Below are 14589 nucleotides of genomic sequence, written 5' to 3' on the forward strand. Positions count from 1 at the left end.
AAAATGGCATATTCCCTTTTGAATAAAGTTTTTTTATACAACGGATTTTAGTAACAGTATGTTCCAAATAAACAAAACTAATACCAACACACATATTTTTATTGCAAAAGAATATTCTGTCCCATAGTTTTTTGATTTTTATTTAATTTACTATAATGTAATAGGTATATTCTACAAAGCATATAGACAATATTTGTCAGAAAATGTCCACAAATTGTGATCGGCCACTTTCACAATACTCAGCGACGAAGCTCGAGTGGACTGCAAGGCCATGAGAGAGAAGTGAGGGAGGGAAGCATTCACAACAAACAGCTATTCTCTTAGTACACGAAGAAAACAGCTGACAAGAAAACGAAATTTATGTAAAAAAACAATTACGTTGTGTTATTTATTTTTATATTACTTTTTTAAACTATCCCATGTTACTTTTGATAAATAAGTAGCGTACGTAAGACTACACAAATACAAAATGCAGCACGAAATGTAATTCCATTTCTTACTATTTTGGAAGTTGATTTTGGTATTAGTTTTATAAAAAAAATTCCATATAACAACATTGAATATGCCTACTTGTAAACGAAATGCGATTTTTGATTAGCTGAACAGAAAGCAGACGGGAGTCAGACGGAAATAAGTTGTAATTTTTCATGTCTGTTTCCAGCTCTTGTAAACCCGGCTTATACCTTTCAGAAACTCTTGGCACAAACCGAATTATTAAACCGATGTTTATCCCTCAAGAAATTCAAGTTTACGCCCTTTGCCTACATTCCACTTCAATCGTTTTTGTTTTCAAAACAAACATTATTGAATCTTTAAAATTGTTAGCTTCCGCTAGAAAAGACAACATGCGCCATATAACTTCTGATTATTTGTTGTTTCAATGCATTTAAACTTTATGAGAAAATGTAATCAAATACTACATGGTTAAACCCAACATATATCATGAACTGTCGAGTAATGTGAACATAAGTTTTGGAAAGAGTAATACCTATGAAACGTTCTACCGTAAAATGATTCAATAGTTATGAAAAGCACACGAGAAACTTCTTATGCGAATAAATGCTGGTGCAATTGACACTAACATTAAATCATTGCCAATTATAGCGATAAACACATGCAAAACACAAGCGGCCTTGGTACAGTGAACCAACACCCAATTTTAATTTCCGCAGTACTAGTAAGACATTGGCTTGCAGATTAATTCCCGAGCAAGAATTATATCAAAATATACTCAATTATCTCTTGTAATTACTTCGTTGCTGTGAATGCATGACTCAATGTGTGACTGTAAAGATTTTAGACTGAATCACATATAGCGTTATTGTAATTTAAACACCTACCCTAATTTCCTAATGTGTTGGTAAATACTTAATTTGTTTTTAGTCGAGATCTTTAAATGCATTTCAATAATTTATTAGTCGGGAATAGAAAAACATTCGAGGTTTCGATGACCTCCAGGATAGACTCCACGATCCTCTATGCACTCGGGAACATTATTACACCAGCTTCATTGGCTACTGACTCGTGACACCTGTTAACTGGGATGTTTGTTGATTCGATACTTCTTACGTTGAGGGTCATTAATTGGCTCACAGTCCTCCACGCAAACTGTGTTCCAATCACTGAAGCGGCAATAAGTTACACGCGCTTGGATTCTAGCCCATCGCGAAATGAAACCGCGAATTTTTCCGGTCTCTATTTATTAGTGTAATTTCGGTTAACGTGATCCGCGTAAGGAACCTTCATAATTGCCCTAAATGCGACTGCACGCATAGTGGTCGTTGGTGTGCCGAGAGAGAGGCAGACGCCCGCAGCGGCACCTGAGCTACGGCCACAAGGCGTCGCCGCTTATTGATTGAGTGGCAGAAGCGCAGGCGGCAAGATGGCGTCGCGGCTTGCGGCTTGCCAGCTCGCACTGCCAGCCCGAGCGGCGCACTGAGAGAAGGGTTTGTTTGCCTCAACAAAAATATTTTTTTGTACATGGCGAAATAAATATATTTTGTTTATTCAAACAAATATTTGTTTGAATTAACAAAACATGTTTATTTCACCATATACAAACAAATATTTCTTTGTACATGGCGAAACAAATATATATTTTGTTCATTCAAACAAATATTTTGTAGTAGGAAAGATTCTGTTGACCCAACCAAAATGATTTTGTCAACTCAACCGTTTATTTGGTTAGGTGTAACAAATCAATTTTGTTACTTACTAATTTTGGTTAAGCTAACAAAATATTTTGTTACAGCAAGTAAATATTCGTTTTGCCTCATCTAAACAAATATTAATTTGATTCGTACAAACCTTTTTCTCTGTGCGAGTCAGAGCCGGGACAGACACACGGGAAACACAACACAACACAACAAACTCCTGATTAAGGTTGTTAAAGGACGAATTCTTAAAACTTGAATGAGTTCTTAAAATGTCGGATCAATCGGTTATTCCGATATCGAATGGCCAACGCTCTAAATGACGGAAATGTGGAGAACCAAGCATTGAAGTCTCCGCGCTGCCGCGTCGCTCCACGCAGTGATATTCGCGGCAGAAGGCGAGAGAAGGCGACATGTACCGTGCAGTTGTGTCATACCGCAGAGAAGCGACTTACTTGACGGGCCGGAAGACATGTCCGGGCATGTAGCGACTTACTTGACGGGCCGGAAGACATGTCGGGCATGTAGCGACTTACTTGACGGGCCGGAAGACATGTCGGGCATGTAGCGACTTACTTGACGGGCCGGAAGACATGTCGGGCATGTAGCGACTTACTTGACGGGCCGGAAGACATGTCGGGCATGTAGCGACTTACTTGACGGGCCGGAAGACATGTCGGGCATGTAGCGACTTACTTGACGGGCCGGAAGACATGTCGGGCATGTAGCGACTTACTTGACGGGCCGGAAGACATGTCGGGCATGTAGCGACTTACTTGACGGGCCGGAAGACATGTCGGGCATGTAGCGACTTACTTGACGGGCCGGAAGACATGTCGGGCATGTAGCGACTTACTTGACGGGCCGGAAGACATGTCGGGCATGTAGCGACTTACTTGACGGGCCGGAAGACATGTCGGGCATGTAGCGACTTACTTGACGGGCCGGAAGACATGTCGGGCATGTAGCGACTTACTTGACGGGCCGGAAGACATGTCGGGCATGTAGCGACTTACTTGACGGGCCGGAAGACATGTCGGGCATGTAGCGACTTACTTGACGGGCCGGAAGACATGTCGGGCATGTAGCGACTTACTTGACGGGCCGGAAGACATGTCGGGCATGTAGCGACTTACTTGACGGGCCGGAAGACATGTCGGGCATGTAGCGACTTACTTGACGGGCCGGAAGACATGTCGGGCATGTAGCGACTTACTTGACGGGCCGGAAGACATGTCGGGCATGTAGCGACTTACTTGACGGGCCGGAAGACATGTCGGGCATGTAGCGACTTACTTGACGGGCCGGAAGACATGTCGGGCATGTAGCGACTTACTTGACGGGCCGGAAGACATGTCGGGCATGTAGCGACTTACTTGACGGGCCGGAAGACATGTCGGGCATGTAGCGACTTACTTGACGGGCCGGAAGACATGTCGGGCATGTAGCGACTTACTTGACGGGCCGGAAGACATGTCGGGCATGTAGCGACTTACTTGACGGGCCGGAAGACATGTCGGGCATGTAGCGACTTACTTGACGGGCCGGAAGACATGTCGGGCATGTAGCGACTTACTTGACGGGCCGGAAGACATGCTGGGCAGGCCCCGGTGCTGCATCTGCGCTGCCAATCGCCGCCGCTCCGCGCCGCAGTCAACACGCGTGTGGCTCGGACTGGTCTGGTGCGGGGTTGCCCTCCGCAGGGGAGGAGGGCTGCTATTGGCGGACGAGCTCCGGGGGGCGGCCCACAGCTGCCGGAGGGTCGCAGGGGGAAGCGGGAATCATCCCTGCTGATCGCTGGGAATCAAACCACTTGTCCGGTGCAGAGGGGCGCGGGGCGGGAGGAGCGGAGACCCCACAACCGCCGGCAGTCGCCCCAAGTCACAGCCGCCAGTGGGGCGCGCTATTGTAGCTCGCTGGCTTGCGAGGCCGCATCTCATTGGCCGCGGCGCGCCGGCTCGGACAATAGCGCGCCCGGGGCTGCGCCGCCGGCTCTTAGATACTGCGTGTTAGCATACACGCGTCACGTGCGCTCTCTCACGGCGGCTGCTCCGTAGCAACACGGGCAGTTACACGAGAGATCTGCTCCTACATTCAGACAACATAGCTTCCAGGGTCACCCAGGTTGTTAGTTCCTTCGAGGGTGTGAATCCATCTTTGATTATGAGTCGTTTAACACATTACCAGGTGTCGTGAGATCCGCTACGTCCCTATGCTTGCCGAGGCATAATGAATCCACGATGGAGGCAGGGACAGTGTTTGTAGAATGCCCTCCCGGCTCCATAGCCCACCGGCCAGACGCGCCAGCCACTGGACCAAGGGGCGGACAAATGCATCTTCAGATGATCTGTGTATTAGCAACGCTAACAGAAAACTTTCCTGAGTGAGTTGTTGTTGAAAGGCAACAATTTTTAAATGTAATTAGAAATTGTAAAACGTGATTTTTGTTTTCCTCTAATTGGTATGTATAGTGTTAAGTTGGCTAGTTGATTATTGGAGCTAAATACTATAGGAACTGGAAGACCCGTTATTGTTCTGTTATTAATTTTTTTTATAACACCCTTTAAATTTTGCTTTTCATTATCCCTACAAACTGCATACTATCCGCAAGTAATGTTTGCAATATTTTAAAACGAAACGCAAACATTTTTGTTACCAACCAGAGAAAATATTATGCAATTATAATAAAATGTTTATTTTTATATTATAAACGAATGCATGTTTCCAGGAAATTGAGGTTTGATGTTAAAAAATTATTCATTGTTCTCATAACTAATAAATCAGTCGTTAATTACGAAATAATTTAAGAACAAGCACCATGCAATCATAAGCAAAGTTAGCAAAAATACTTATTGCAATTTTTCACTTATCGTTTTAATTATTTTAAATAATTTTTTTTGTCAATAGATACACAGTTTAAAATACGGATATATATATAATTATTATTATTTGAGTGTATGTATGGTGAAATACAACAGTATTAATAGGATTGTGTTTTGTTTTTTTAATGAAATATTCGTTACTCGTTCATATTTGTGCATTATTCTCAGGCACATTTTATTTTATTTAAGTGCTTACCGTCAAGAACAAAACAAAGATAATTTAAACGATTAACAGACCAATTTCAATCAAATGATTTTTTAAATATAATTGAAAAAATATATATTGTATTAATTTACAGCCAGAGTATAAATGAAATGCTGCATCGCAGCTGAAAGTGTTACAAGAGTAGGTACTGTATGAGCTCTACCGCAAGTGAGGTACCCGCTGGCAGGTAAAGGCGTGTCAGCTAGTGAGGCCCAAGCTGACGCTCAGCTCAGCTCAGCTGACGCGCGGATGTATCGCCTCAGTGTCACAGCCCCTCCCCCCCACTCAAAAACTGAGCCGGTCTGCGCGCGTAGACGGCGTCGCGTGGATAATACAAATCCCTGGCAGACAATCGTTAGTATTTTTTTTTTACTAATTTCACAGCTAATTATGTAAACCTCTGCTCTATTTACTTACTAACTAGCGACCCGCCCCGGCTTCGCACGGGTGCAATGCTGATACTAAATAGATATACTTTTTATAAATATAAATATAGACTAAAACAAAAGATATTCAACAAATATCAACAACAAAATATACATATTCTATTCAGTTCTTTTTTGGACTTAAATACCTTACCTTAAACTACGATTTTCGATAGTTAAATAAAAAATATTTTAATTACTATTCGTTCGACTAAAAACAAAATATAATCAACAATACTCAACAACATGATCTATCTCGTAGGGTTCAGCAAGCGTTTGCAATGTAAGAGCAAAAAAAAAAGTGTTCATTTACATCACATTATAAACCTCTAAAATTATCAGGGTTTCTCTACTATATTATGCATGCATTAGAGATATAAACCTTCCTCTTGAATCACTCTATTAAAAAAACCGCATCAAAATCCGTTGCGTAGTTTTAAAGATCTAAGCAAACATAGGGACAGACAGACAGCGGGAAGCGACTTTGTTTTATACTATGTAGTGATAGTGATTCACGTTCCTTTGACGCTTAAAATTGAAATTGTTAATTTTGATTTTCTTATTTACGTGGCTGACGGATATAAAGGGCTATAAGATTTAGTCATAGGCCTAGTTAGCTACCTTTTTTTTTTTTTGCAAAAATAATACCATATTTTAAAAGCTTTAATGTATTACCGATGTAAATAATGGTTTAAGATTTTTTTCCCTTTATTGTGTTAATTTTGACTTTATTTTGTTTCTTTTTACTTTGTTTTCAGCGTAAATAAACACAATGCCTCCCGAACGGGCAATTGTGATCTGAAGAAAACTTGGTGTCGGCTGTTACGGCAGTGCAAAGGGGTATCCTAAGCACTTACAGAGCTGCAGTGAGGTAAAACGTCCCTAGAACAACCATAAGAAATCATCTCTAGAGTCCAGCTTAAAAAAAACATCTAGGTCGAAAAGCCATATTGAATGAAGAACAGGAAGATGATCTTTCGAAAAGGATAATCTGGTTTGCTGAAATAGGACTGCCTGTGACACCAAGAATTCTCCGTCGCTTGGTGCACAGATTTTGTGAGCAGAATAACATCATGCAGCAGGCAAAGACTGGTTTAAGGCATTTATGAAGATGGGCGAATAAATTTTTAGATTTTTAGAAGTATTGCACGTGAAATAACTTCGTTTACATTATTATTGATCTCAAGTAAAATATTTAACGTATAATTTGAATTTTTGTCAGTTAAAGTCATAGTTCTTATTATCCTGCCATAGTAAAAAGGCATACTGCAGAGTTTTTTAAAGTTTTTTTTTGTTTCTTGTTTATAGCATAAAAGACAATTTTATGTGACTTTTTTAAGTCAAAATGTAAACAATTTTCCCTTTTAGAGATTTTTTTTTATTGTTTTGAAAAAAATTATCTCTTTTTTAATAATTTATTCAGAGTGGATGTTAATCGAAAAGTGCGGCAATTTCTTCAAAGAGGATTCATTTTCCTCACAGCAGTTTACATTTATTAACTGCTGTCAAAACTAAACGTTTTCTGTGAAAAAAAAAATATGTTTACATAATTATAAAGTAAAAACAACTCTAACATTATGAACTCTAGAATATTTGGTTCGAACGCTAGGAGTACAAACATATTTTTTTAATGAGAGAAAACATTAAATAACCAGCTTATAACCCGCGGCTTCGCTCGTGGCAACTTCAGGATATTGCTGGTATTTCAACATTGTCAAACAGTTATGTGAATAATTCCAATAATTTTAACTAAAAAAAATTGGTTGTCTGTAAAGTCGGTTTACGGACGATAGTTTAACGTGACAACGTCATAACAAAACATTGATGAAATGATTGCATACTTTATTAATAAAATTGAATCATTTTAATTTTAATAATAAAAGAATAAATACTTGAAATTATACTAGTAATCAGATTTTAAAATGCAAGAATAATTAACCTTTATTGCTGAAAATTGTTGTTGTAATAAGCAATGAAACCCACATTAACTTTTCACTTCACTTTATAAACAGTCGAGTGGAAGAGAGATAGATGCGGCGCAAGCGTACAATGAGCGTAACGGGACACAGTGTAACGGAACAATGTGCGTAACGGGTCAGTTTTTCGTGCGTGCAGCCGGCGTTCATCGATTTATTAGACGTTCTCACGTAAAAAATCACATTAAATATCAGACATATTTAATATTTCATTAATAACAAAATTATATAAAGTTGAAATTTGTAATATTCTAAAAAAAAAAAAAATACCCCGAGGATCGACACAGAGTGACCCGTCTGAGGCAGGAGTCTGCATGGATGGAATGGGGCCTGTACTCACAGGAACCGAGGGAGAATGCAGGAGGGTAGAGGAGATGGGGTATGAATTGGTGCAGGAAACTGGAGTACCCCGAGAAAACCCACAGGCCATGTCTTTGTCCGCCACATTTCCCACTTGCGAACTTCCGGGTTCGACTTCGCTGGAAATCGAACCCAGGTCGTCTGGGAGGAGGGAGGGGGGAATGTTCTAACCACGCGAACACCGCGCCTCTTACTGTTGTCAAAAATAATATTGAATAATTTTAGTTATACTTTAATCACGCCGATTTCATAATTATCGCTTTAGTGATGAAATCAATCACACTTATCTCTTTTTTTTTTCTGAGATAGCCTATTTTAATATTTGCGAACCACGCGCGTTTGTATTTTACTTTAATTTATATTTTGTCATTTCTGACATTTATTCTTACATTTAATTTGATTACATGCCCAGAATGATCAAAAGTAAAATTTTGAAACAATTGCATCTTCATTTGAAATGAATAATACTGGTATCAATTTTCTTATCGTACGTGTGAGAAGATTAATAGTTATGAGTAATATATAAAAGTATTTTCTGGGACTGGAACTGGAGCTTGGTGCATGGTGCCGATGTCGGCCATCTTGGATTGTGACATCATGGTAACCATCTGGGATGACCTTGACCTTTGACCTTCACCCCGGCAGCTATCTTCGATCCACCAACCTGTATTCCGTATTGGTTTCTGGAACATTCCGCCATTTTGAATAACAGAACTTTCCATCATCTTGGAATCGAATGCACTACTCCCAAATGTTTCACTTTTCGTTGCAGGCCTACATCTTGAAAAATAGTTCATTTTCATCCAAAAAATTGGAATAAATTTAAAAATAAAAAAAATTATTTAAAAACCCACTTACGTCATTGTGTTCTCGGTTCGAACATGGTAAGTGCTAAATAAAAATGAGGATGGATCCTTCCTCCAAGGAAGCTGGCAGACTGACCTCACACCACTAAAATCAACGCAGATATTACGTCAGTCGTTATGAAGTCATGACGGCCATCTTCGTTTCCTCGGCTGGAGGCCACCATCTTGGATCCGACATTATTTTCGTCTGCTAGAGGATGCTGCCATCAAATTATCTTAATTTTTACCAACTATAGGCAGAAATGATTTATTGCTGTTGCATCCGCCATCTTAGAAAATCTGTCCATCATCTTAGATATCTATAATTTTTAAGCTATAAATTCGGAAAAAATTGCCAAATTAATCAAAAAATTCACCAATTTATTTACTGACTGATTCGAAAGCCGCGGTTCAGGTATGACTAATGTAAAAAAAAAAAAAAAAGATGTCTTTTAAATTACTAAAAAAGAGGGGTTCAAAAATAAAACACCAGTATTTTTACAAAAAAAAAAGTATTACATAATTTTTACTCTACTACAAGTACAGGGAAAGTACTAGAGTTTCCTGATTTCTGAATCTCTACCCATGATTTAAATAGAGGTGGAAAGCGCATCGATTTATGTAAGATCGTCCATTTCTTCGTTTGAGAATATTCTCCACCAAGAACTCTTAGGGCTTTTAACCTGCTTTCTGGATTTTGTGTTCGTTCTAAGGCAAAAAATCGTTTGAGGTTTTTCGAAATCCTAATATTTGAATTATCAAATTGTTTGAGATTTTTTGGAGGAATTTTTTTTCCAAAATACTGGAAATTTTGGCGAATTCTGGGCAAATATTGGCAAATTTGGGACAAATTTTGGCAAATTTATAAGGTAAATATTATGGTCGAGGTCAAATTTCAAGTTCAAGTTCATCCAAGATGGCCGCCATGAAGTCACTATCCAAGATGGTGGTCGGAACCACGGCACCACACCCTGCACTTGTGCCAGTACCGCCATACATAGCTTGTACACTCCATAGGGTGAGTCATTAATCCAACTCGTGAAATATCTCAGGTATTGCCAGATCATTGCATTAACTTGGTGTCCAGATATTTATATTTTTCTTGTGCATAGACTCTGTACTCATAAAACCTCTTCTTCTCGAGCTGGTTCATATTGCATCTTCTTTACAGTTGGCATTTCATTATCAACTTCAGTCTCCACCGAGATGGATGACTCATCCTCATTTTTAAGTTCGTCGAGACGACTAGTGATTGGTTTAAATATCTCTTCATTTTCCATTTCATGTGCAAGTCTGTAGTAATTGTTTTGGAATTCTGAAGTTCATCTGACACAAATAAATGCAGTCTATTTTGGTGTGTCTTCCCATGGAAAAGTAGTCTTGTATTATACCTTGTTTCTTGCTCACAACGTCATAAAAAAATGTTTCGGAATTAGCTCTGGTTCAATAGGAGACAGCACATCCGCATTATCGGTAAAAGAAAAATACTGCAGGTCTTTCACCGATCGTAGAACCATGGCAAAGCGCTGGTACTTTTGCTGTTGCAATGACTTGGAATAAGGGTACATGTTTTCTAACCTAATTCCTTTCGGTTCCTCCAGTAGACTTAGTAGAAAGCACGTTTTGCCATAGTTGGATGGGCCTGCCTTTTTGCATTGTACTGTAGATGGCAATAATGAACAATGCCACGATTCACTCATTTTGCGTGATGCGCAATTCTTGGTTGACACTTGCATTGTACTGGCGAAATTGTATTAAATAAAACATATTTATACATTCGTCTCAGTTGCGTGTAATGACTCGAAGAGGTAAGAACAAAAAACACATCGGTGCAGGGCTCATAAACTCACTGATTATTAATCTACCTTTCGAGCTACACATTCCAGGCTACAGATTCTATGGTCCAGGAACTAAATTCGCCAAAAGACTAACTCGAGGTGACATGGGCATTAATTCTCTTGACGAAAAGTGGAAGCAGCACAATATTGCCTATTCCCTCAGCAAGGATCTGGAATCAAGGTACCGAGCTGTCGTGATACTGGTACAGGAAGCCGGAGATACACGTCAGACACAGGTCTTGGGGTGAAAATCGCGTCGTGGGTTGGGTCAAAAATCATGAAGGCCAAGACTAAATTAGGAATTGGTGCTTATAGATCCAGGCCCTGCAGGACCAAGCGCAAGACTGGTGCAGGAGTGCAATAAGGATAACATCGCCCATGCTAAACAAACTGTCTGCTAGAAAGATGGCTGACTCGAAAAATGAATACAAGCTATCTGTTTATGCAGAAGATATTTCGAAGTTGGTGATTCTCTGTCCATACTTCTTGGGTTTGCTGAAGGCTACAACATATAATCATTAATTGAAAACAAGAGCTTGTACTGCTTCTAGTTAACACACACATTAATACAATAATCGCTGCTGCAGAAAACTCTTTACAATCTATCGAATGGATGTTTTCTCATGACCAAGTGAGCACGCTTGAATGTATCAAGATGCTGAAGAACGTAGAAAATGGCAAGAACACTGATGTACCATTCCGATTCTGAAGCCTGGATACATATCTTGGCTTGCCTCAAAGTCAGCGTATTAACTGGATAGTATAGTGCAGCCTCGCTACGGGAAAAACAAGACACATCATCGTCGGGCTTCAGACTGGAAGACAGTTCAATGCCGTAGTGAACTGATCCGTTTTCGATAACTGACAAATATGTAATATAAAAATATTTTTAAACAGTGAAAGCTACTTTTTTGTTGACGTGAACATGGACTTTGAAAATGAAAGATTTATACTCGCATATCAAGGTATGCCAGGTTTCAACAAGCGTAGTATGTTCGCGGAAGTCCCGAAAGTTTCAAAAACAAGGCTCTATTAATGGTGTTTGACATTTCTGAACAGGACGATCAAATTATTTCAAACAATATCGACTTGAATCGAGATATCGATGAGCGGAAATATTACACCAAACACTTGTGCATTTTGTCTGACACTTCACGATTGACTTGAATCGTACAACTGTCGAAAAAACCTTGTTAAAAATTCTCTCATAAATATTTATGCATTTGGTAATATTAATTTAGTTACAGCCGAGCATTGACAGCATCAAGATGTTCTGCAATCTGCAAGGTTTCCAGAGCCATAACGGATTCGTTCTCAAGGAGGATGCCATCACGAACAAGGGTGATGGCAGGACATGAACCCGCACCTTCTTGTCTCCGTATCACTGGAAATCACTGCATGTAAAAAGGAAATGCTCGATGGATGGTTATGCAAATACTACCATAGCCTGGAGTGGGAAGGAAGTCCGTACCACCAAGTGAAAAACACTTTAGATGATTTGCTACTGCAGAATCTGCATTACATTATTTATGTCACCAGATCTGAGAAGAAGAAATGGCTGAGCAAATTTTGTCATGAAGCCACTGAAATAGTAGACCTTCAGACCGACCATGGTTGTCCTCCCTGCGCAAGCTTAACAAAATATATAGCGAGCAGCCACAATTCGAACGAGTATGTGCCTGTACAAACTCACAGCTAAAGCAGAAATGGCACTCGCAATGTTAGTAGGAGGCAGCATTTGTCGTCCAACCTGTAAGAAGATGTTTATGTTTCATCCTGATAACGTGTATGTAAGCGTAAGACCTAGCTTCAGCCGTTTCGAGTACAAAAACTGGGATGCTGGGTTTTTACTCACATGTACGGAAACCTGTGATTGAGGCGCTCGGCACTGGTGGTTTTCGCACTTTCCTGTGTCCTACGAACCAACTCAGCAGTTGATAGAGTGCTGCGAACCTGGAAACTGTGCCGTCTATCACATGAGACCGCACAAGATCTTTCCAGCCAGTATCGAACAAGTACATAGTCGCTTCGTCTGCACATGCAACACCAAACTTGGACATGTTACCTGCGATGCATGTACATAGACATCCAAAGGAAGTACGCCTTGTCGTAGTTCAGTCATTGGTATGGTCTCAACACGCACCGAGGCAAAGCCGAGGTGTCACTGTGGTAGCATACAACGTCGTCCATGTCTCATCAAGGCAGTCGTCGCCGAAGAATATGATCAGTAGGATACCTGTGTTCCTCACCCGAGACTAGCGAACAAGTTGGAACCGGAGTCGACAAGCAGTTTCCAGAGTCGATGAGACTATGTGCAGTGTTAAAGACTTTGTTTACGAAAATGTTTAATGCCTTAACTAAATATTTACTGACGTATTTTTTAAAATATATTTGTGAATCTTTAATTTGTTTGTTTTTATTTCTAGAGTTTTAAGGTACCTGCATTATAACCTAGTACAAAAATTATACAAGTTGTAGTTTTGACTCACGTATTATACCAGCAACCTTGACTAGATAAGTGATGTCCAAACGAAAGGACCCTCGGTCCACCTCTGTCGCGGTGCAGTACGGATCAGCTAGGTTGACTGGTCGCGTCCTAGTCCTGTGAACTCAATGGCATCATTACCATCAGTGCAGACCTCGTTGACAGCAGAGTCAACAGCTGCAGTGTTTGCTACGGGTGGTGTACCGTCAACATCGGGGTTCCTGTTGGTAGCGACAGAGATCTCGACGACAGTGTGACACTGTTTTTGGGAGTGCCACATTTTGGTTTGGATATTGGATGTGCGCGGTCGGGCCAGAGTGGTTGCTGCGCGCTATTTGTCGGTGTTTGCTTTAGGCTTGTGTGGTCTGCCTGCGCGCTGCTCTGTGTTGACAGAGCGCTCGGGCTGGGCGCGAAGTCTCCCGAGCGTGGTCGGGCGTCTTCGGCTCGCTTCGGTGTGGCTCGGGTTTTGCTGTATTTTTCGTGTGTTTTTAGGGGGAAGCCTTCTTTTCACAGACGAGAGAGCCAAAACCCGAAGTTCCCCGAAGTTCATGTTTAATTCCATATCCTTAATGTAGCTATCCTAACCAAATCAACTGTCCACAATGTTTTAAAGTATTTATAATATAGCTAACCTAACCTAATTGACCATTAGTATCCTTTTATGAACACCGACATATTTATTTACAATGAACCAAAAAAAAACCGAAGATGCACGATCGGACGTTTGTCTCTCTCGTCTGTAAAAAAAGGCTTCCCGTATTTAGGAATAGTGGTAGTGGTGCTTGAATGAGAACAACTGAGGGAGGTTGAGTCTTGTTCTTGTGAGAGAGTCGTCAAGGAACTGCGTGCAAGAAAGGACGAATGAAATTGCTTTAAAAGTTTTAATATTAAAAGTCTTTGCTCGTAAATTTAGCACTAGTGAACTGCTCAGAAATATAGCAAAGCAGTTGAGTAGTGCAGCGAAATACTACCATGTATTGTGGGTGGCTACAAATCGTCGTTTGGTTATCTACTAGTGCAGGGGCCGGCAACCTGCGGCTCGCGAGCCACATGCGGCTCTTTGGATGTGAAGCTGCGGCTCTTTAGTTCCATACGCAAATATTATTTATTTTATAAAAAAACATTTAAATATCGTTCTAAATCGATGAACGAGGATTAGGCACCATTTCTATCTCTCAGCCACTTGTACTCGCTTTTCACCGCACCCCTCCCCCTAGACTCGCGTCCTCACTGTCGTCAGTCCGGCGGAAGCTCCGAATGACGCCGTCGTCGGATGTTTCTATGTAGGTTTTAATTAGCTTTCGACTCAAGACAGTTTGGCGTCTTCACCAGTGCTTTGGCTGTGACGTATAGTTTGTTGTTTCAAGTAGAAGAGTTACAAGCGAATTATCTTCTCAAAGGTATGTATGTACATATATCG

Source organism: Bacillus rossius (assembly GCF_032445375.1).
Source record: "Bacillus rossius redtenbacheri isolate Brsri chromosome 9 unlocalized genomic scaffold, Brsri_v3 Brsri_v3_scf9_1, whole genome shotgun sequence".
NCBI lineage: Eukaryota > Metazoa > Arthropoda > Insecta > Phasmatodea > Bacillidae > Bacillus > Bacillus rossius.